The sequence below is a fragment of the Triticum aestivum genome, chromosome 6D (assembly GCF_018294505.1).
Source record: "Triticum aestivum cultivar Chinese Spring chromosome 6D, IWGSC CS RefSeq v2.1, whole genome shotgun sequence".
NCBI classification, from domain to species: domain Eukaryota; kingdom Viridiplantae; phylum Streptophyta; class Magnoliopsida; order Poales; family Poaceae; genus Triticum; species Triticum aestivum.
In genome coordinates this window covers 30,341,864-30,351,313 of record NC_057811.1, presented here as the reverse complement: position 1 = coordinate 30,351,313, position 9,450 = coordinate 30,341,864, and the positions used below count along the sequence as shown (strand labels likewise).

General features: G+C 48.2%; 1 pseudogene; it reads left to right on the top strand.

Moving 5' to 3' along the window:
* Positions 1-7,674: 7,674 nt before the first annotated feature.
* Positions 7,675-9,450, top strand: part of LOC123140904 (disease resistance protein RGA2-like) — a 7,783-nt pseudogene continuing 6,007 nt past the window's right edge.

Below are 9,450 nucleotides of genomic sequence, written 5' to 3'. Positions count from 1 at the left end.
AAGTGTTTGCTTATATATCCAGGGCATTGGTACCAGTTCGTGGCACCAACCGGGACCAATGACCCCTTTAGTCCCGGTTTGTGCCACCAACCGGGACCAAAGGTCTCGTTTCAGCAGCCCAAAGGGCGGGAAGCGGCGGCCTTTGGTCCCGGCTGCTGGCACCAACCGGGACTAGAGGGGGCCTTTGATCCCGGTTGGTGGTCTCGGTTGGTGCCACCAACCGGGACGGAAAGCCTTGCACAGCGGCGTGGTGGTGGGAGTTTAGTCCCACCTCGCTAGCTGAGAGAGAGCCGCACCTGTTTATAAGGTGCGGTGCGCCTGAGCTGTCGAGCTCCTCTCTAAAGCAGGCTTACGGGCCTAACCTCTCTGTACATGCCTGTGGGCCTTCTCGGGCCTGAATCCTGGCCCATGGATGGGTTTCTAGTCGTATTCAGGCTGTTCTTGTGTTCATCGACATACGGGGTCACCAAGGTAGAGTTCTGTAGAACTGTGTAGTGTGCTTCAGACCAAGAATATCCGTCCCTGCATATTATTGAGTTCCCCCCTCCAAGCGTGCCTTTTCCAGTCAGTCTCCCCTCGTACCGCGATTTAGGGAGACCTATCTTCTTAAGGCCAGGAATGAAGTCAACACAAAACCCAATGACATCCTCTGTTTGATGGCCCATGGAGATGCTTCCTTCTGGCCTAGCGCGGTTACGGACATATTTCTTTAGGACTCCCATGAACCTCTCAAAGGGGAACGTATTGTGTAGAAATACGGGCCCCAGAATGACAATCTCGTCGACTAGATGAACTAGGACGTGCATCATGATATTGAAGAAGGATGATGGGAACACCAGCTCGAAACTGACAAGACATTGCGCCACATCACTCCTTAGCCTTGGTATGATTTCTGGATCGATCACCTTCTGAGAGATTGCATTGAGGAATGCACATAGCTTCACAATGGCTAATCGGACGTTTTCCGGTAGAAGCCCCCTCAATGCAACCGGAAGCAGTTGCGTCATAATCACGTGGCAGTCATGAGACTTTAGGTTCTGGAACTTTTTCTCTGGCATATTTATTATTCCCTTTAATTCGACGAGAAGCCAGTCGGGACCTTCATACTAAGCAGGCATTCAAAGAAGATTTCTTTCTCTTCTTTCGTAAGAGCGTAGCTGGCAGGACCTTCATACTGCTTCGGAGGCATGCCGTCTTTTTCGTGCAAACGTTGCAGGTCCTCCCGTGCCTCAGGTGTATCTTTTGTCTTCCCATACACGCCCAAGAATCCTAGCAGGTTCACGCAAAGGTTCTTCGTCACGTGCATCACGTCGATTGAAGAGTGGACCTCTAGGTCTTTCCAGTAGGGTAGGTCCCAAAATATAGATTTCTTCTTCCACATGGGTGCATGTCCCTCAGCGTCATTCGGAACAGCTAGTCCGCCGGGACCCTGTCCAAATATTACGTGTAAATCATTGACCATAGCAAGTACGTGATCACCGGTACGCATGGCGGGCTTCTTCCGGCGATCTGCCTCGCCTTTGAAATGCTTGCCTTTCTTTCGACATTGATGGTTGGTCGGAAGAAATCGACGATGGCCCAGGTACACATTCTTCCTGCATTTGTCCAGGTATATACTTTCAGTGTCATCTAAGCAGTGCGTGCGTGCGTGGTATCCCTTGTTTGTCTGTCCTGAAAGGTTACTGAGAGCGGGCCAAACGTTGATGGTTACAAACAACAACGCGTGCAGGTTAAATTCCTCCTGTTTGTGCTCATCCCATGTACGTACACCGTTTCCATTCCACAGCTGTAAAAGTTCTTCAACTAATGGCCTTAGGTACACATCAATGTCGTTGCCGGGTTGCTTAGGGCCTTGGATGAGAACTGGCATCATAATGAACTTCCGCTTCATGCACATCCAAGGAGGAAGGTTATACATACATAGAGTCACGGGCCAGATGCTGTGATTGCTGCTCTGCTCCCCGAAAGGATTAATGCCATCCATGCTTAAACAAAACCATACGTTCCTTGGGTCAGCTGCAAACTCAGCCCAGTACTTTCTCTCGATTTTTCTCCACTGCGACCCGTCAGCGGGTGCTCTCAACTTCCCGTCTTTCTTAACGGTCCTCACTGTGCCATCGCATCAACTTGGCATGCTCTTCGTTTCTGAACAGACGTTTCAACCGTGGTATTATAGGAGCATACCACATCACCTTCGCAGGAACCCTCTTCCTGGGGGGCTCGCCGTCAACATCACCAGGGTCATCTCGTCTGATCTTATACCGCAATGCACCGCATACCGGGCATGTGTTCAGATCCTTGTATGCACCGCGGTAGAGGATGCAGTCATTAGGGCATGCATGTATCTTCTGCACCTCCAATCCTAGAGGGCATACGACCTTCTTTGCTGCGTATGTACTGTCGGGCAATTCATTATCCTTTGGAAGCTTCTTCTTCAATATTTTCAATAGCTTCTCAAATCCTTTGTCAGGCACAACATTCTCTGCCTTCCACTTCAGCAATTCCAGTACGGTACCGAGCTTTGTGTTGCCATCTTCGCAATTGGGGTACAACCCTTTTTGTGATCCTCTAACATGTGATCGAACTTCAGTTTCTCCTTTTGACTTTCGCATTGCGTCCTTGCATCGACAATGACCCGGCGGAGATCATCATCATCGGGCACTGTTTCCTCTTGATCTTCAGCAGCTTCCCCCGTTGCAGCATCATTGGGCACATCGTCTGGTTCCTCTTGATCTTCAGCAGCTTCCCACGTTGCAGCATCACCGTATTCAGGGGGCACATAGTTGTCATCGTCCTCTTCTTCTTCGCCGTCTTCCATCATAACCCCTATTTCTCCGTGCCTCGTCCAAAAATTATAGTGTTGCATGAAAGCCTTGTAAAGCAGGTGGGTGTGAAGGATTTTCCGGTCAGAGTAAGACTTCGTATTCCCACATTTAGGGCATGGGCAACACATAAAACCATTCTGCTTGTTTGCCTCAGCCACTTCGAGAAAATCATGCACGCCCTTAATGTACTCGGAGGTTTGTCTTTCACCGTACATCCATTGCCGGTTCATCTGCGTGCATTATATATAATTAAGTGTGTCAAAAATCATTACAGAACATCATGAATAGATAATTAAGTGACCAAATTAATAGAAGTTCATCATCACATTAAAACCAAAGTACATACATAGTTCTCATCTAACAACATATAGCTCTCCACAACATCTAATTAATTAAACCATACATTGAAACTATGTAAAACATTTCAATGCGAAAACAAATGCGATCATAATCGCAACCAAGGTAACAATTGATCCAACGGCATAATGATACGAAGCCTCGGTATGAATGGCATATTTTCTAATCTTTCTAATCTTCAAGCGCATTGCATCCATCTTGATCTTGTGATCATCGACGACATCCGCAACATGCAACTCCAATATCATCTTCTCCTCCTCAATTTTTTTATTTTTACCTTCAAGAAATTGTTTTCTTCTTCAACTAAATTTAACCTCTCGACAATAGGGTCGGTTGGAATTTCCAGTTCACATACCTCCTAGATAAATAAAATCTATGTCACGCTGGTCGGCATAATTTTCATAAACAATAAATGAACCAATAGTTATAAAGATAATACATACCACATCCGAATCATAGACAGGACGAGGGCCGACGGGGGCGGATACCAAAACCATCGCACTATATAATAACAAGCAATACAATAGTAAGATAATTAGACAAGTATCTATCCAAAGTAAGAATTTTTTTCTTTCAGAAGGAAGATAAGAACAAGAGGCTCACCACGGTGGTGCCGGCGACGAGATCGGCGCGGGCGATCGACGGCGGTGAAGACGGGAATGGGACGTGACAGGCCGCTAAACCTAGACAAATCTCGAGGAAAATGCAGCTTTGAGGTCGAGCTTCAAGAGGAGAAAGCTTAACTACTGTGGCTCGGGCATTTCATCGAACACCTCATGTGCATAGGAGGTGAGCTAGAGCACCACAAAGCCCTCCCCTCGCCGGCCAGAGAAAAACAGAGCACTGGAGTGCTGTGCTCGCGGGCGAGGGGTATATATAGGCACCTCATTGGTCCCGGTTCGTGGCATGAACCGGGACTAAAGGGCAGCCTGTGGTCCCGGTTCAAGCCACCAACCGGGACCAATGGTGGTGGGCCAGGAGCGAGGCCCATTGGTCCCGGTTCGTCCAACCAACCGGGACCAAAGGGGCCAGATGAACCGGGACCAATGCCCCCACGAGGCCCGGCAGGCCCCTGGCCTCACGAACCGGGACCAGTGCCCCCATTGGTCCCGGTTCTGGACTGAACCGGGACTAATGGGCTGACCCGGCCTGAACCAAAGCCCTCTTTTCTACTAGTGCCTGCTGCCGGGCGCGAGACGAGCTCGGTCCTGCTGCCGGGCGTGAGACGAGATCAGTCCCGCAGCACCGGGCGCGAGACGAGCGACGGACTGCAGCTGGGAGAGGGCCAGCCCTTCGACGAAGGATGCGTCTGAACGACGAGGAGAGGAATCGAAGGCCAAAATAGGCCGCTTCCCGACGGGCCAACGCCGGAGATGTCCGGCCGCCGCCGTGAAACGACCCAAACCACCGCCATGAGCCACCACCACGCCGTGGCAGCCCACATCCATGCCTCACCGTGCCCGCAAGGAGCCGCGAGCACATCCCAGGCCAGGCCCGACACCTCCTACCCGAAGCAGCGGCTTTGATCCGCCCCGGGCCTCGATCTGGCCCGCCCGAGCACGAACCCTAGATCTGTGCCGACCCCGTTGCGCGTGCGTCCGGCGCTGCACCACCAGCGCCCGCCCAGCCCCGCGCACCGTAGGCACATCTCCGGGGGCAGGAGGCCGCCACCACCACGCTACGCTGCCCGCAAAGCCCCAGCTACAACACCGTTGAAGCCCGCAAGGCACGCCCACCGCCCCACCCCTGCCAAGGCCCTGGATGAGCGCTAGCCGGCAGCAGGGCACCACCACCGCCGGCCCCTGCAGCCAAGAAGCAGAGAAGACCCACCGGCCGTAGCCGCCGCGGCCCGCGCTGTCCGCCAGCCGAAAACCGCCGCTGCCCAGACACGCACCTCCGCCACGCTGCCCTTCATGCCGTCGCCACATCCGCGCCGAAGAAGCACGCCGAGACGCCGCCGCACCGCGGCACCCTGCGCCCGCGCCCTGACACGAGGAGGTCGGCCCGCGCCAGACCGCCGCGCGAGGGAGAAGCCAAGCCCCGCCGCCGCCGGCGCCGGTCGGGCTTCGCCCGGCCGTGCCCTTTGGCGGCGGCGAGGGTGGAGGAGGGAGGGGGAGGACTGCTGGTGGCGGAGATTGGAGGCCCTCCCCGACGCCCCGCGGGTGGCGGCGGGGGAGGGGATAGGGTCGGGGGGAGGTTCGTATTTTTCAGAAAGAAAATAAAGAAAAGTCCAGCACGACGGAGTAGAATAGCACATTTACAGATACCATGAATAAATATAGCAAGTTCCATAAAGTTGTTAATGAAGGGGACTTTGCATTTGTGTGATACTCATAAGTATAAAGTTGTACTAAAGCTGTGACAAGTAATATGGATTGGAGGGAGTAGTAAATTAATATCTGAATGTATTTTAACAAATTCTGTAGCTGTAAAATACTTTCATATTTGGAAAATACAAATAAGAAATTTCAAGAGAACTTGAGACGATGAACCTTTCAGTTGCTGATGGGGTGGGTGGCTCAAAGAGAAAAAATGCATACATATATATACTTGACTCGCAATTATAGTTCCTAGTGCAGCTCATCTTCCATTGTCATGGTCAGCTGTCGATCACGTCTGGGTTAAGAAGACAATCAGGCATCGTGCTTGCACGCATCCTGGACACATCTGACTTTTCAGATCGATCTGGTGCCACTAACTAATTAGTTCAGATTAGATGATGTAGCATCATTTGTGGAAATGGCACACGGATGTAGAGGTTCATGATGTGCTAGTCAGTACTCCCTCCCTTTCTAAATATAAGGCTTTTTAGAGATTTCAACAGACTACATACGGATAGACTTATTTTAGAGTGTAGATTCACTCATTTTGCTCCGTATGTAGTCCGTATTGAAATCTCTAAAAGGGCTTATATTTAGGAACGGAGGGAGTATATAGTTATAAAGGCTTAAATCGTACAGGTTGCATGGAATGTAGTAACATATACCAATGCAGTAAACATTATCTTGAATGGCACCACAAAGAATTAGTGTAAACATGTATGCATTTCAGTAGTAATGTTCAGCAAGTTTAGTTTCTGAATATTTCACTATATGAAACCATCAAACTGAATGTCAATCTTGCATTATTGGTCATATGTGGAAACAATGATCGAGCATTTCATCACTGTGAAGTGTTGTGCCATGTTGTACACAATCAACTGGTTCATGTTAAATTTTAACATCAAGTCCATCCTAACAATACAGTAAACATTATTTTTGAACGGGTGACAAAGAACTAGTGTAAACATGTACGCATTTCAGTAGTACTGCGCAGCAAGTTTAGTTTCTGAATAGTTCACTAGTATGAAATCATCAAAGGGAATTGCAAAAATTCTCTTGGTTATGTTCTTATGGATACCTTCCAACGGACAGACAATTTCAAAGTAAACTAAGCCACTTGCTCCCCTCATTATCTGGTCTCAGTGATTAACTTATGTGTGCTCTGCTATTGGTGCAAGTCTTCCACATATACATTTGAAAAAGTTCTTTTTTTTAGTTTTTACTAACATTTTTGTGCAGGTTCAGACTTCTACTTTGAGAAGGAAAAAAATTCCAACACAAAGAAAAGCCCAACATGTATGTGTAGAATAGTATATTTACGGCCATTTAAGAATAAATATGTAAATCTCATAAAGCTGTTGATGAAGCAAATTTTGCATGTCAAGGCATGAAATATGCCTCTGTCTATGCATATGCTAAGTGTAGTGGTAAACAACACTTCGCCAGTTTTTTAGTGAAGGTTTAAACTTCCACATGTCAAGGCATGAAATATGCCTCTGTCTATGCATATTTTCAGAGTGGTATAGCAGTTGGCTGGTGAGCGGTGACTGGTGGCTTCTTAGTAGTATTAATTAGATTAGAGGTGGTATCATTTATTACTGTTGACCCGCTAACATATGAATCTGATGAATAATTCATGCCCACATGGTGCAGCTCATCTTCCATTGTCATGGGGAGCTGTCAATCACGTCTGAACTAACAAGACGATCCGGTATCAGAAAGCAAAATTCACTGTTGGTACTTGGTAGACTTACAACTTAGATAGGTGGTTTGCCACCAAATGGAGTCGTGCGGTGCTTGAAACCAAATAGACCTTTTTGTTGGGTTATTGTTTATGCCATCATACAACTGCATTGGTCCAAGTTTCTTTTTATTGCTTCAGACGTGGAGGCACGTAATACATGTTTTTCTCTGCATAGACTTTGTTTCTCGGTGTACATGATCTGATGAACAACTAATGCCGGCATGATGCAAGCCCTGATGATATATACTGTACTTGATTAAAGCTGGAACAGCTCATCCTCCAGTGTCAATCAATTTGTTACAACATCTGACTTTCTGATCATCAATTTGGCGCTACTGACCAGTTAAGATTAGATGTAGCGTCATTTATGGAAATAGCATGTGTATGGATTGGTTCATGATGTGTTAGTTTTTTTTTCGACAGCAAGACGACCCAACATACACCATGTGGATGGATCGGTTCACATCGGCTAGTTAATTAGTAGTATAATTATGGAGATGCGCATACAACTTGCGTGTCAGAGAGCTAGTTTCCCTTTGGCTTTATATATACACAGTGCTCTGCCCCTTTGCCAGTACGAGCAGCAGGACCCAACATCCATTAAGCTTGAAGGTAATGTTGGATCCCTCAGTTTAGCTGGCCTTTTGCTTGTCGATCTTGGTGCCTATTTCTGTTGTTTCTCATGCTTATAAGTCGTTCATCTTTGGTATCATGCTAGCATTCTACTGTAGCTCTTCCCTTTCTTTTTCGCTGGTATAATTAGCTAGAACGAGTGGTTGGGGTGATATGTTGGTTCATCTTTGTTACAGCAAAAGGAAGCGAAAATGACGATGGTCCTGGATGCCTTTGCATGCTACGTGCAAAACATGCTCACGGAGATGGTGAAGGAAGAGGTGTACATGCTGCTTGGAGTCGGGGACGAGATTGAGCAGATGCATGTCAAGCTAAGGGACATAAAGAACTTCCTTGCTGACGCTGACAAGAGAAACATCACTGACAATAGCGTGCAAGAGTGGGTGGCCCAGCTCAAGCGTGCCATGTACGAAGCTGCTGACATCCTCGACCTATGCCAGCTCAAGGCCATGGAGCGCGGTCGGTCCACTAAAGATGTGGGGTGCTTCATCCCCTTGCTCTTCTGCATGCGGAATCCCTCCCATGCCCACGACATCGGCACACGCATCAAGGCACTTAACAAGAGGCTCAACACCATCAAGGAGAGAAGTGCTGCTTTCAGGTTCATCAATCTTGGTTCCCGTGAGGATCATGGCAGCAAGATGCACAACTCACATTCTGTTAATACCAGGCGTGAGATGTCAGGGGAGTTTGACCGGTCGGGTGTAGTTGGAGAGAAGATCGAACAAGACACTAGAAAGCTGGTTGAGATCATGCTGAGTGAAAAGGAGGGCAGCACCAACATCATGGTGGTCGCCATTGTTGGCGTCGGTGGGATTGGTAAGACCACTCTTGCCCAGAAGGTCTTCAACGACGAAACCGTGAATGCCGAGTTCGAGAAGACCATATGGTTGAGCATCAACCAGAACTTTGATGAGGTTGAGCTGCTTAGGACAGTCATCACGCTCACCGGGGGAGTACACAGAGGTGAAAAGGCGTTGGCTGCGCTTCATCCAATCCTTAAGACTGCCTTGACAGGAAAGAAGCTATTGCTAGTGCTGGATGATGTGTGGAACCAGGGAGCATGGAGTGATGTGCTTAAAACATCAGTGGCTAATGTCGTGGCTCGAGGTAGCCGGGTACTTGTCACTACTAGAGATGAAAGAATAGCTCGAGGGATGAAGGCTGTGCTTCCCTACCATCATGTGGACAAATTAGAGGCGAAGGATGCCTGGTCATTGCTCAAGAAACAGGTGCGTAACAAAACTCCGTCCATTTCTAATATTACTAGCTCCATGCTTAATTTGGGGTAGAGAAATAATAATTGGGCACGCTCTCCATGTATTATGCTTTGTGATTACAACATGGACCCATACAGCGCGGACACTATTTATACTTATGCCACCACAAATGCATGCACCCACCATATGTGTACTGTGAATAACAAGGCACAGTACTTTAACCTAGGTGTCAAATTTAGGTTGATGAACGTTGGACAACCCCGCTCCCACAATAACACTGACCTCATGCTCATATATTTCCTCGTGTATCGTTTTGCAAATATATTTGCACCCTGGAGTAATTAATTTAT